This window comes from Triturus cristatus, chromosome 3_1 (genome assembly GCF_964204655.1).
Source record: "Triturus cristatus chromosome 3_1, aTriCri1.1, whole genome shotgun sequence".
In the NCBI taxonomy this organism is placed as follows: Eukaryota; Metazoa; Chordata; class Amphibia; order Caudata; family Salamandridae; genus Triturus; species Triturus cristatus.
In genome coordinates this window covers 922,452,699-922,467,745 of record NC_140583.1, presented here as the reverse complement: position 1 = coordinate 922,467,745, position 15,047 = coordinate 922,452,699, and the positions used below count along the sequence as shown (strand labels likewise).

Here is a 15,047-nt window from a genome sequence, read left to right as displayed (position 1 = left end):
CTGGCACCTCAGCGCAGAAGCATCAAAGATCAAGGGGCAGAAGGCACCATGGCCCCCTTGTTTTTTTCCTGTGGACTTTGATTGGTGTAGTTCTCTATACAACTAATGAAATGGCTCAGGAAAAAATGGTGCTGACGTCCGCCAACTTTATGAGGCAAACACTTTACATAAAAGCTGTGAACGTGTATGCATGTATGTGGTATTTGTATAGCGTCAACCTAAAAGGAGTGGGGAGCTGCACAGGGTCGAAGGCAGAGATGTAATCTTCATGTGATTTTAGGTGAGTATTCTTGGTTCTGATAGGGGGGGTGGGCTAGTTATTGTGTCAAGAGGTTGTGCTCTTTAAAGGGGCATGCTTTCAACTCTTTCCTAAATTTAAGTATGGTGGGCTGGTTCTGATAGATATGGGGATGTTCTGCCAGATCCTGGGTGCACACAAGGAACCTCTCTGCACACAATGTGAACTTACCACTTATGCACATACCTTCCAGATTAAGGGAATATATTTAAATATTGTCACACAGTTATGTTTGTCTCTGTCCATGCTTTTCCACTTTGATGGACAAATAGTGGCCTATGTCTTTGTTTACTTGCAACCTTACCAACAAGACACAAAAACAATTCATTATGAGGGGTTTGCACCAATCACAACATGGCCTATAACCAGGTCAAGCTTATGTCGCTGAGGCGAGCTCACATATCCTGCAATCAAAGAGGCACACTGCCACAGTGCGTACCACTTTGCCCTGCCATCTTGTTTGTATCCTGGAGGTGAAGCAATGAGCACATTTAGTTTGGTGACATTTTGCAGATAGTTTAATGTAATTTATTCTTTAACAGTGTAGTTGTCTTCAAGAGCCTCAGCTGAAGAGATATAAGACTTTATTAAAACAGCATTACCACCAGTGACGGCTCATCCACTATGGCAGAGGAGTGTCGCCTCACTGCTTTCAAGAAGTGTGAGAATTGGAAACATAAAATGATAATAACTTCTAGTTATTATCGTTTTATGTTTGTGCTGCTTTGTGGGCATGTGGGCGGTGCAGTGGTTTGCCCACTCCTAAGTGCACAATGACTGTTTGGTCGGCCCTCTCGGCCCGCCCAAACCAGTCATGCGAACTTTCCCGTTTTCCATGAAGGCTGCATTACAACCTGCGTGGAGAACATGTCCAGGCCCCGTTCCCTGGTTGAGTGTCAAACCGGGACGCTCAAAACCAATCACAACGCTGCACATCAGCATTGGGATTGGTCAGGGGAGCCTGGGTGCCTACCAATGACAACGCTGCATTGCAGCGTTGTGATTGGTAGTGGGTCCTGGTTGTGCTTCCTGATTCTTTAGGAGAGCATTGGGCAGAGACGTGGGACCCAGCAAGAAGGTAATCATTTGTGGGTTTTTTTTGTTTTGCGCATCCTCGCACGACCCCCCCCCATGCTCACAATCCCTTATCCCCGTGCCCGCCCCGCCCCACCACCCGCGAGCCATGCCGGCCCCCACTGATTACCACAGATTAGAGCTACATTTTCCTGACAATGATGTGATAAGGTAAAGAAACCCAGAGAAACAAGTAATAAAATATACAAAACCAGAAAGCACCGAAAGGAAAATTAGGGAATCACAGATGGCTACTTAAAAAGAATGAAGAGAATCTGTCTTTTACATCGCATAGAAATTGATATGCAAGAAAAACAATATGCTTTGATACAAATTTGATAAACTATGCCAGAATGTCATAACAATGAAGTCTGCACACACTATGAGACGAGGCCAGATGGAAAACCAGCAGCATGGAGACATGCCAAGAGATGTGTGTCAGAAGGATTGGAGCATCGAAGGATATTTCACGGATTAGTGGGTCCAGCAGCTGAACAATGCACTTGTCTTGTTTAATTTGTAGTGCAATGTTTCGAGGCATATTACACTCTACACCAGGGAACAACCGCGCGCCGAAACTGCATGGAGAGAAGGCGCGGAAACAAACAGTTGATCTTGAGCGCTGGAAACAAAAGAAAAGCTTTTACTACTCACTAGACACCATCTGAGCTCCTGGAGAAATATGTTTGTGAAATAATCCAATAGATAATCTAAAGGCAGAACGGAGGGCATATGTCCTACAGGTGTGTTGTTTTTAACAGTGTCCAGATGCTACAGATTTTATGTACACATGCATTCATTTTACAGTTGTACATTTTCAGAACAAGGAAAGAACTCCATGGTAAAGGCTCTTGGAAATGTTACATACAAAGTACTTTTTGTACATTGATATGCAGAGGTTGCGACTCATTTTTGCCAGAGCAGAGTCTGATCAGTGTTTTTTTTTATAAAGAAGTTTTTCCGAGGACAGGGTTGTCCAATGCCAAGGCTGCCTAATAATCTTCATTTCACCTCGGGCCTCTTTCCTCCATCAGCCTACACTTCATGTCACTTTATCTCACTCTTGCAACAATTCATGTCCCTTTATCTCGCTCTGGCAGGTTGTTTTCATGCCTGCTTTATCCTTTTGTCACTGTTTTCCTATCTTTCTCCCTTTTCTAACTCTCTCTCTTTTGCTGTGAGCCAAAATCTGATGATTAAAATTAAATCCCTGTCCCCCAAAATTAGTCCCGTTACTCCTCACCTGCAGCGGGAGGAGGGGGGGCTCAGGGGGGAGTGTGTGTGAGTGTGTGTGTGTGTACGTGTTTTTTTATGTTTGTGTTGGGGGCGTTATGAGCTGCTGCCTTTGATGCGTCTCATCTCTCTTCTCTTCTCTGCTCGTCTCCTGCTGGACAAAGACAAAGTGCCGGCACCAGTTTCCCAGGAACGAATTCTGTATAGTACATCTTAAGACGTTTATCTTCCCATTGCCAAGTCTGTAAACACACTTTTTTACTTGTTTAATTAACAGAGCTTGAATGGCATTTTGTGGTTACTATTAAGAAAACAGGGGCCTTTTTACTTAAACCTCTCACTGGTGATAGAAGGAATAGAGGCCTAATGAAAAATGGAGCACATTTATTTGTCATTAGTGTTATCTGAAATGGGCCAGACTGTTTTTGCATCATGCCTTATCACATGTTCCAGTTTTCAAAAGTGTAAAACATGGATTTGCTTATTTGCCTAGGATGCCAACAGAACAAAAGATTTGAAATAAGTTCGCCAAGGTCTGTTGCATGGTGTTTGGTGGAAACTGTTTGCCCTGCTCCCAGTTTTGCAAACAGCCACAATAAAACATGATGCATTTGCTCTAATTTCTGTTCAAGTGGAAAACCTGATATCAAATGGACAATGTTTTTTTATCGTGCAAGTTGCCCGTGGATCATGTGCATCTGGGTCTCACTCTGAGTACATTATTCAAGTTTTAAGTTCACTGATATTATGGTACCATTCTCCCAAGGATTAATTCATCCGCATCTCACTCTAGGTACATTATTCATATAATGAGCTCATTGATGTTATGGTACCGTTTGTTTGAGGACCGCGTGCATATGGGTCTCACTCTAAGTATATTATTCAGGTTATAAGGTCATTGATGTTCTGTTACAGTGTGTTTGAGGACCCTGTGCATTTGTGTCTCACTCTACCTACTTTATTCATGTTTTAAGATCGCTGTTGTTTGAATGCAGTATACCCGAGTCCCACATGCATTTAGGTCTCACTCTGGGTCCATTATTCATGTAGAATGTCATTGATGTTATGGTACCGTATATTTGAGGACCACGTGCATATGGGTCTCACTCTGGGTACATTATTCAGGTTATAAGGTCATTGAAGTTCTGGAACCGTGTGTTTGAGGACTATGTGCATTTGGGTCTCACTCTAGGTACATTATTCATGTTTTAACATTACCGTGTGGAGCCCATAACCTCACAGATGTACTCACATATGTTAGATACCTCTCTTTTTTCCCATCCTAAGGCTATTTGAACCACTAACCAACATTTTCGACTGTCATTTTCGAGGTTACCAACTCCTCTTTTTATACTCAACAAGCAAAAAAAACTTAGACTATATTGCCAAAAAGTAACAATGACAAATGTAACCATTCCAATAGTCTGCAATAGTCTAACATATTCCCACTGTATTATAAGCCTTTAAACTCTAGCTCAGTCTTCTCCAACGAGAATAATTAATGTGTTCCTGCCAAACGAAGACTTATCAGCTGTACTTAAAAGAAATGGAATGAGAGAAGACTCCCTGGCTTGGATGGACTCCCAACAGAGTTCTAAGAAACATATGTTGGAATGTGTAAAGTTGCCTTTTCCAATATTTCATGCCAGTTGTAGATGTCTTTAAATATGGGTTATTCTCCAAAAGAAACCCCAGCTACCTGCTGAGAAAGGTCTCCCAACCAACTGCCTTCACAGCTCCAGTTTAACCATAAAGATTCTACTTAGAATTCCCTGCAGCAGCAGAAATTGCCATGGAAACAATCTAAGGCCATTGAAAGTACATAACACTGTATGGCTATAATGAACACATAACGCCAAAATAATAAGACATGACATAATATGCACATTACCACATATCTTCCCCCTTTATTAAAGATCACCAACTAAGTTAGTTGCTTTTCACCACAACAATATGGTTGTGATTTCAGATACGATCATTATCCACGTTTACCGCACCCTGGAAAACCTTAGTCACAACATAGGTCTTGCTGAACTGAGAAACACCTCAAACTCATACGGGTAGCTTTATTTTGACAACATCTCCAAACGTTACCAGCAAAGGTTTGGCCGCCTTGCGGGAATCATATCTCTCTTTTCTTTGCCCTTCAGACTTCCTCATCAACTCATCAGCACTCACTTCACTCTTGCTGTAGCTTCTCATCCAAGGAGGATCCACTACAGTATATGGCCTACATTTCTTGAGCAAGAGAAAAGGACTTGCACCAGCGGTAGAATGTGGAGTTAATCTGTATTCTTCCACTTGTCCCTTGATAGCTTGGACCCAATCCTCCCCATTACTCCTTGAAATTTGAATGGCTTCCTTCGGGGTCCTATTAAATCTCTCAATCATTCCATTTGTTTCTGGGTGATAAAGGGCACACTTTGCTTACTCGGAAACGTATCCATCTCTCTAGAGGCCAGTTGCAAACCCTTTTCCGTCAGAATCATCTTGGGATTACCTTCCCTTGGAAATACTTCAGTCAAAAAATGGATGACCACCACCGTATTGATTTCCTTGGTTACTCCAACCTCTGGCTAATGTGATCGCAAGTCCATGGCCACAAGCACATACTTGGAAATGTTTCCCACATTTATGGGCCCAATTATATCTAGCCCAATATCCTACCACACCTCTGTAGGAAGTTCCCTACAAACATGGGCAGCATCCTCATCTTAAGATCCTTGTCATTCAACTCGCACTCACAGCAGTTCCAGATAACTCTTTCAACCACAAGATCCTACCGGGCCACCAATACACACACATAAGACGTTCCTTTGTTTTACTTATGCCCTGACGACCTTCATGAGCCAACTGGATCAAGCGTTCTCCGATTCTCTATGGAGAAATTAACCTGCCACCTCTTGTCAGAATGCCATTGTTTACCGACAGCTCATCATATATTTTTGCAAACTTCTCACCTTTCTTCCAACTATCTTCTCCAGAAAAAACAAATCGTGACATGTCCTTCACCACATCATCCCTTTCCATTTCATGTCCCCATTTAATCTCTGTAACACAACCATGTGTTACACTACTCACCATGATCTCATCATCGGTCCACCAATTGTACTCATCATCTTGGCACAGAAATTTACAGCTAACCTTGAAAGGAAATCGGCAACTTTGTTTTCAACCCCAGGCAGATATGAGATGACAAATTGAAAGTCCTGCAAGGCTACCAGCCACTTGCAGATCCTAGACAAATTCAGTCTATACCCTTTTTCCCAAAGACCTCCTGTAAGGGTTTGTGATCTGTTAGCAAGAGGAACCTCACACCCGACAGAAATTGCCTGAACCTCCAAATTGACCAATACACTGCTAGGGTTTCGCTCTCAATGTTTGCACCTCTATTTTTGGGCCAGCTCGGGCATCTCAGATGTCACCATGATAAGTTCAGTTTTAGGTTTAGGTTTAACACCAGAGATGACATGTCCCAAATAGGTAATATGATATTGCCCAAACTTGCACTTGTTAATCTTGAGTTTGATATCCCTCTGCATAAATATGTGCAACACTTCCTTCACCTGATTAACATGATCATGAAAATTGCCACCAAAAAGCAACATATCATCCTGAAAGAACTTCACCCCAACCATCCCCTTCAACAAACTAGACATTGGTATTTGGAAAATTGATGCCTCTGAACAGACCACAAACGGCATGCGGTTGAAGCGGAACACCCCGAAAGGTGTAATGAAAGCAGTGAGATCTTTAGAATCATCACTTAACCTAACCTTCTGATAGGCAGATGTCAAGTCAAGAATGGTAAAATACTTGGCAATACCCATCAAAGCCACCATCGCCAGAATGTTAGGTAAGGGAAAGCTATCCTCTATAACTTCTCTATTGAGGTGGTGAAGATCCACACAAAAGCTAATCGCACCAGAGCCCTTAGAAGCCACCACCACAGGAGCCACCCACTCTGAAGCTTCCACTGCATCAATCATTCCTTCAGACTTGAGTCTTTCAAGCTCAGATTCCACCGTACCATGCAGGCTAAAAGGAATGTTTCTAACCTTGCACACAACCAGAGTGGCACCCTCCTTGATCTTGATGTGACGAACATAACCTTTTACGCAACTCACTTTTTCAGAAAACACTTGGGGGAAATCATGTTGCAAAAGTTCAGCCATAGTATCCACTGTCCTGACCTGCACAAGGGGACTCTAATTATGATCTAGAAATAAGCCATCAATTTTTGATTATGCCTAATCTAGATGGAATCCCCCTTGGCAGGAAAATAGACCTTCCCTATTGCACGACTACCTTAAAATTCAAAGTCAGCATCAGAAGATCCAATCATTTCTATGGATTTCTCTCCATAGCTGTATGGTATGACATCTGGCGACCCAAGGGTAACCTGTACTTTTGAATTTGAATCATATTCACCATCTGAAATCAAGGACAATATGGCACCCGAGTCCATCATCATGACGACCTGTCCCCCATTCACAATAACCACATCCAAGGGATGTGAGCAATTAGCCTTCGAGATGTCATTGACATCAGAAATAAGCATCACAATATCCTGCTCCAACACCCCAACTTTATTCACTTTTTTTGCCAGACGCAGTCACCTTGCAACACTTCAAAATGCTGGTCCACTTCAGAACTCCTGGCCACGTGGTGCGCACAATAGTGGCTCCTGAACCCCGCTAGACACGAGACGTCGCGAGCAAGGATGCTCAAGCTGACAGTCTCATAGGGTCATAACTGAAAACATGGCCCCCAAAGTCAAAAAAGTCATCGGGATAGGAAAAACCTTAAATCTGGTGAGATTTTGGCACAGACATTGGAAGGGCAGAGTGCGGGGAGTGTTAAAAGCTAACGCAGCATGTAAAGTCAAGCTCCCAAGTGATCCTCAAGTAAAAGGATGTTCTCACATGGCGTAAACAGTCAAAAGCCAATAACAGTGGGAGACAGAGCATCGCGCACACCACTAGAGGAAGAGTCAAAGTTAAGCACTGAGTAAGCTTGCAGCAAGGTGGCCTAGGATGCTGGGTACTCACAGCTGCAAAAATAACTACTGAATGACAGAATGCAGAACATTGTCATACATTCAACCCAGTACAGAGATCTGGTCCTAAATCCATCATTTTTTTGCTCGCCATCCCAGTTTGGGCCCAGCCATATGTAAATCAGCCTTGACCCTATGCCCAATGGGAACAGTCCAGCCCAAACTGCCAGGCCAGGTCCTCCCTGGACTGGAAACAAGCATCCTATGACCGGTTTCGGGGTTTCACCCCTCTTCAGCCAGGATAGCTTGATTCCAGTGGCATGGAGAGCACGGGACTCACGTCTGAGCATACCCGTCCCACTCGGGGTGACAAATGCAAAAAGAACTATTGATGGACAGAATGCAGAACAATGTCATACATTCACCCCAGTACAGAGATCTGGGCCTAAATCCATCATTTTTTTTCTCACCATGCCATTCCAGTTTGAACCCAGCCATATGCAAATCAGTCTTGACCCTGTGCCTCCTAGAACAGTAAAAGAGTGGAAGTTTTCTCTGGGACACACGGGTAGGAGAGACGATCATCGGCAATGTGAAGTTGCCTTTTCCAATAATTTACTCAATATGTAGATGTCTTTAAATATGGTTCATTCTCCAAAAGAAAACTCCAGCCACCTGCTGAGAGAGGTCTCCCAGCTAATTGCCTTCACAGCTCCAGTTTAACCATAAAATTCTACTTAGAATTCCCTGCAGCAGCAGGAATTGACATGGAAGCAATCTGGGGCCATTAAAAGTACATAACGCCTTATGGTCATAATGAACACTTAACATTGAAATAATAAAGACATGACTTAATATGCACATTACCATATAGTGCTATTGGAACACTCTGGGAAGTCTGTAATGAATTATTGGAGAGAGGATCCCCAGAAATTATGAGAGAACTATCCTCGCAGTCCTGAAAACCAAAAAAGACCAACTATAGGGCATTGTTGATGGTTTATGTAGACACAAAGATACCAAGTGGAGCCTAAGCAAGACGGATATTAGGGGTAATAGTGGGCCTGGTCCATGTGAATCAAACTGTATCTATCCAAAGCTCAACTCTATTCATAATCTGAGTGATGGGGCATGTACAACACCTCCTGAAAATGTCAGAAGGAGAATAGTGGTAGCCTCTCTGGACATTGAAAAATCATTTGACATGGTCGGATGGGACTCTATCTATCAAGTGTTCCAGAGTTATAAATTCAGCCCCACTATTCTGAGATGGATAAGAATCCTTTACTTGTCACTGTTGGCATGGATTAAGACTGGTACAAATTTTTCCGACAGCTGGGTTGTGAAACAGGGCTGCCCACTGTTACCTTACCTGTTTGCATTTACACCTGGCTCAAGCAGTATCGCCTGAGGGCATTGAGGGTATTACCAGCAAAATAGTGTATTGTGATCCAGCGGAAACAAGAATAAGGGACCAAAGTTTGATTTGTCAAAAAAAGATATGAGTGAGTGGATGATCGCTAAAGAGGTGTGCATGTCTGAGGTCATAACGTCCCGCAAACTGAGAGAGGACCTATTGAAATTGAGAACAATGCTTGAAGTCCCAGACCTGCAGAATATTGTTAATGTACTTGCCCTCATTCTCAGAACCCAGAGACTGTTGAAATAGAAGGCAGAACAAAAGTTACCAAAGCCAATAGACATTATTTTTTTAAACATATGTGTGTTGTAAAAAATACATTGGTGCAGTGGTGGATAAGTGATGGATGTTTTTTGTGTATCAAAGTATGCATGCGATTTTGGGTGCACAATTTGTGCATGTGGTTGTACGCGAGTGTCAGTGTGCGTGTGGAGGTTGGGGTCACAATGTTGCAACATGAGGAGTTAAAGTGTACTCAAAACTATACCTCAAAAACATAATCCTTCACTAAAGCTTGCAAATTACTGAAACAACCACTTTGTTGTATCTGAATTCACTTAATTCAAAATTAAGAGCTGATCCTTTCCAGTATTACTCGGTACTCCTGAAATAAGAACCAGACCTTCTTGACTGCCTGAGTGCGTCAAAGATGCCGCTTTCTGCAACGACTTTATTCACACTTTTTGCATCTTCTCTCCCAAGTCTGTTCCTCTATCCCATTAGAGAGAACCAGATGTAAAGAAAACCATGTATGACTGTGATGCGTTGTGGTCCTTGTAGAGTAAACATCATACAAACAGCACATCGCAAAATAGTCCTGTTAAAGGTTACAAGAAAAATATCACTGATCAAAAATAGTGATCATGTCCAAACAAAAGTATAGTGCCCTTGTTCGGAGGACCCTGTATGATCCCAAGCAACATAATAATCTCTCCAGAAAAGCAAAAATACCGTCGCAGCGCAATCTTTATGACTGGAAGAGATATTTCAGAGAGATGCTGGGCACTAAAGTCGTAGACTGCCCCTTGGTAAATGTGTAAAACAGAGAAGCTTTTATGAAATGTTGTTACTGCTGTTTAAAAGTTCTATAGCTCTTCTGAGAACCTCACCCTAAGAGGGTAGAAATACCGAGTCTGGGGCCGGTTTCCTTACATTTCTTTCCTTTTCCTATTGCAGACATTAAAGTGAGGGGAACATTCTCCACGCCCGTTTTCTGTAGTTTGGTCGACGTATTTGTTCCAGTTTTTTGCCAACCTGATATGCCACAGCCCGTTTCGGAGCACGACAAAAGAGGGATTTTGTGTGTTTGTGTGCCTGTGTGTGAGAGAGAGAGAGAGAGAGAGAGAGAGAGAGAGAACCATTGTTTTTTCGATTTCTGAAAACCAAATCCTGCTTTTGAAGCTTGTATTCGGAAAAGAAATGATTTCCGGAAACACAAATCTTTGCAAAGTGGGTCCATCAAACATGGTGCCCACTGGGCAACGGATTATTGTTCTCGGTAGAGCAGCAGCTCCACTAAAGGAACAGATATTCCTTTCTGCTGGGCAGGGATCTCTAAATATGGCATATGGTCCTCTTCCAATGGAGTCGAGGGCGTAGGTATTTTCTGACCTGGCAGGCTGCCCGCCATTCACTTAGTAGGCCTTTTAGGACGTAATTTGCAGACCAATCCATGCACCACACAAGGGTAGATACAATTTTGCCGAACTCACAATTCTCCCTCACCCATATAGAAATGTGTGAACCAGTGGGTTTCTGTAGGCGGAGCCTCTGGCAGTAGAAACCCATGAGTTGGCGGTCTGTTCACCACAGGACTGTCGGATCATAATGGTAGCTTTCTGGCCCTATTTGTTAAAGGGCAGAGACCTTCTGTGTTTGCCACCAGGCTAGTGCTTAGTTTGATTTGTAAAATAAATATGTGCTAGGACCCAAAATCTTCACAGGGCCTCTGCAGCTTGCACCACCCACTGTCCTTGCCAGTACTGCCACTGCCAAATGCCAGTACCAATGCAACTGCTAATGATTACACTCCTACAAATGTGACAATTTAGACTATTGAAAGGCCACCCAAAGCGATAAAATAGGCCTGGACACAATAGTATCGTTACTTTTTTTTAATGTATATAAACACTGTGCTGATGGGCTTCCCTCGAACATTGCCTACATGTGGTGGATTGTCATATATATGTTCCAGTGCTGAAAATCAAGTTACGGAGGCGAGCACTGATAAACACCATCAACACCTAAGCACTGCCAGGACCATCCAGCAAAACATGGTCACCCAGGTTAGGGTGACAACTCAATGACCCGCTCACACACACAGAAATCTTATTGCACATCATAGCCTTTGCTGACTCTCCAAAACTTATATGAGGTATCAAGTCTTTAACAAGTGGATAGGTTTCTGGGTTTTCAATTGAAAATCGTTGCTTTGGTCAACCTAAGACCCTATTTTAGAATTTTGTAGGCAGGGTACTCTGCTGCAATGATGGTGGAGAACCCTGTCTGCCAAACCTTCAGGCTGCCTGCGCTATTTTTAGTCAGGCAGACTGCCAGGTTTATTCAGACTGAGTACTGGAGTAGGGAGTACAGGCCTTGGGATGGGAGCCATCTGACTGTCTGCCCTATTTGAAGTTGCAGTTGAGTGTTTTTTACTGGCCACCATTGCCAGGAATATCCTGGTGGTGAGGGGCAGTAAAAGTAGAAACAGTACCACCACTCCATGGGAGAAAACTCCCATGGTGTTTGGGGCATATGTTATTTTTTCTTTTCCAAAACAAACTTCAGCTTTTGGAATTTGTTTTGGGAAAATAAAAAACTTTTAAATGTTTGGGGTAAGCATTTGTCTATTTTGGATTAAGTTGACCATCTCTATATACTCGGGGCACACAGAGTTGATTTGTGCCTAGTGCTTAGTATACAATCCACTATATGCTTCAAGCGCACTCTAAGTTTTAAACCATTCTTTTAGAAGAGTACAGTGTGGTTGTACCACTATTCTTCATGTCCTCAGCTGACATGCCTACACTTTGCATCACACATTTTAGTTGGCCATATAGTGATGTCATTGTTAAAGTCATCAGTGTTGTCATAAATTATGTCATTAGTGATGTCATTGATTATGACATATAAAATGTCATCAGTGTGTAAGGTAACAAACAGTGCAGGTCAGACACACCGGTTATGATTTATGTACCATACCATAGCTAATGAAGTTTAGTTGCTTGAAAACGTAACTTCACATTTACTATGTTTTCCAGCATGTTTTTAGGGCTTTTATCAAATATTTAAGCATAAGTTTACTTTTTTTATGACTTTCTGTTTTTAGGACCCCTACTGATATAATTCACTGTAAAGGGCCTTCAGCTGTGTATTGCGAGCTCTGGGCGCAGGTCCTGGCTGGTAGCCAGGCCAGCATCAGTCCCCACAACACTGTGCCCGTTGTGCTTTGGCTGGGCATAGCAACGGCCAGGACTTGCACAGTTGTGGCCATGCCCTTCACCAGCCACATCACTAGGTTCATAGTGCCATCCCTCTCTCTTCTGTGCCTCCTATAAACAGCAGTTGGCTATGACTTAGTGAGCTCGGGGCAAAATGTCTGCATCATCCCTCACCCCATTCGGCTCACTGTACACATCCTTCAGCCATGCGCAGTAGGCTCCGAGGAGGGTTTCTGCACTAACTCCCATCCCATCGAGCCAGCTTTGCAAAGTGGCCTTTGTTCTCAGGTTTTGGTAGGACTTGTGAGTAAAGTTCTGCTTTGGTGTAGTTCCGTTTGGCGGTTTTTGGAGTTCATACAGGAGATAAAAATGGAAAAATCTTCTTTTTTTAAACCGCCTTCCCTCCACTTAGCTCTTTCCATTTTAAACAGATTTGCACAAAATGTGACATGCTGAAACATACCTGGATGATCCAAATGACTACCATATTTCGTGCAGATTTGTGAAACAGAACCAAAGTTACAACGATGCCAAAAATGCCTTGTCAGTAAAATGTGCATCTGAATCATATTGCCTCTTGTGAGTCATGGACCCTATCCACACTCAACGATGTTAATGAATAGCATATTATACTCTGTGCATACGCATATATTTATTGGCAAAGTTGAGTGTGGGAGAAGGGCAGTGACTCAAGTGAGTCATGATGCCCCTTCCTTCCCACAACAATGGTAATAAAGAGTATATTACACTCTGCAGCTGCAAAAATTATTTATGTCATTACATGTTTTGTGTGTATTTGTCTTAACAAAGGGTATTTAACCAAAAACAGGATGCAAAGGGTTACATTTGTGCAGTATGGTAAAGTTACATTGCACAGTAAAACTCATGAGAGTTGTTTCCCATTGAAAAATAATTGTTCCCTGCATTCTGGGAGAAAGTAAACAGTGTTTTTTCACATCAGTTTCGCTCTACTGGGGTAACAAACTGGATTTTGTCCATGGCAATATGGTAATACATGGGTGAATATGTGTTTTTAGTACTGTTGCTGTAAATAATGCATTATTTGGCAACATTTATTTGTGTTGCCATGGCGTGACACTATATTGAATGAAGTAACCATTGCTGTAAATATTAGGGATATCATAAGTCACTCAATCGTTCAAGAACATATGGAGGAAGGAGGGTGAAGACTCAGTTCCTTTATTAGGTAATGGAACTCCAAGGTGACTTGAAATGTCCTTCAAATGTATGGCAGAGGTTATTTTAAATCCATGGTGTCTTGCTCTTTCATGTGAAACAGAAAGTATATTTGCGGACATGAAGAATACAATGAGATTATGTACGGCAAAACTAAACATACCAAAAAAAGCAAAGAGCTTTTTTTGCAAAAAATATATTCGATTCAATTTAATGTAAGTCACATTTAAAAAATGTGGGAGCTCAGAATGTCTAAAACCTTTCTGAGATTCTGTCTTTGCTGTCATTAGCTATTGCATGAAAAAATAAACATGTTGCCACAAATATCTTGTTTCTGTGATCATTGTTCATTTTAGAAAAACGGATCTCTGCTCTGCTCTCTGTGACCTGCCTTTCACACTTTAACCTATAGGTCTGAGAGCAGGCATCATGCAATTACAACTCAAGTGTAAATAGCTTACTATAGTTCAGAAGTTGTGTCATTTTCTTATTACTGGTAATTAGAGATTTTACAACTCAACTATAATAAACAAGGTTTGGAAAATAAGCGCATTATAAAAACAATGAGATTCTCCGAAAAAAAACATGCTAATTTTGTCAAGAGCAATACAAATGTTGTTTCTAGCGGAAAAGAATGAAAATAATTATTTTAACTGCTGGAGAATGTGCTGACTGCATTCTCTTACTGCATAATATACAGATCACTGTCACATACTTTGCTCCTCCACTGCTGCATCAACCTGGGTGGACAGTGGTGAAGCTCTGCAGAGTGGTTTGGGGGCGTCACAATGAGGATGAAATTCATATTCAAAGAAACCCAGGAAATACATCGAAATACACCTTTAACTTTTCAGATTTCGATATTATTGTGTGATTTATAAATGTCACAAGAACACTGAGATGACAATATGGGATCATGTTATATATTTTTGAGATTCCATGTTTCCTTTCGGTTGGCAAGCTTGAAAAAGGTGTATTGTACAGGAGGGAAATGACTGGTATTGGAATGAATTCGACCAGCATGGTTTGGGGCTGTCAATATAATGATTTCAGTGGCAGCTGCTTGCAATATAAAGTGGTGCGGCAGCGCAGGGGTGATAATAAATACATATAATACTTTCCTGTCACTGATGCTGCCAGCCACCTCGGTGCTCCTCTGCCACACAGCACAGACTCTCAGACTCCCCCACCTAATCCAGACGCTGCTCTCATGCTGTTACCAAGCTTAAGAGAAGCACCGGGATTGGTTTGATGTTCACTCAGGCACAGGGAGCATGTGCCTAATCTCCACTAAGCTGTGCAACACAGCTGGGTTGGAGAAATATAAGTATGCATGTTGGCTTTGCCAGCCTAAGACAACCGGCCAAACCAACATACGCATGTACA

General features: G+C 42.3%; 1 protein-coding gene across 1 annotated transcript in view; it reads right to left on the bottom strand.

The window, feature by feature from the left end:
• Positions 1 to 15,047, bottom strand: part of CCDC148 (coiled-coil domain containing 148) — an 871,149-nt gene that overhangs the window by 22,616 nt on the left and 833,486 nt on the right. The window lies entirely within an intron of this gene.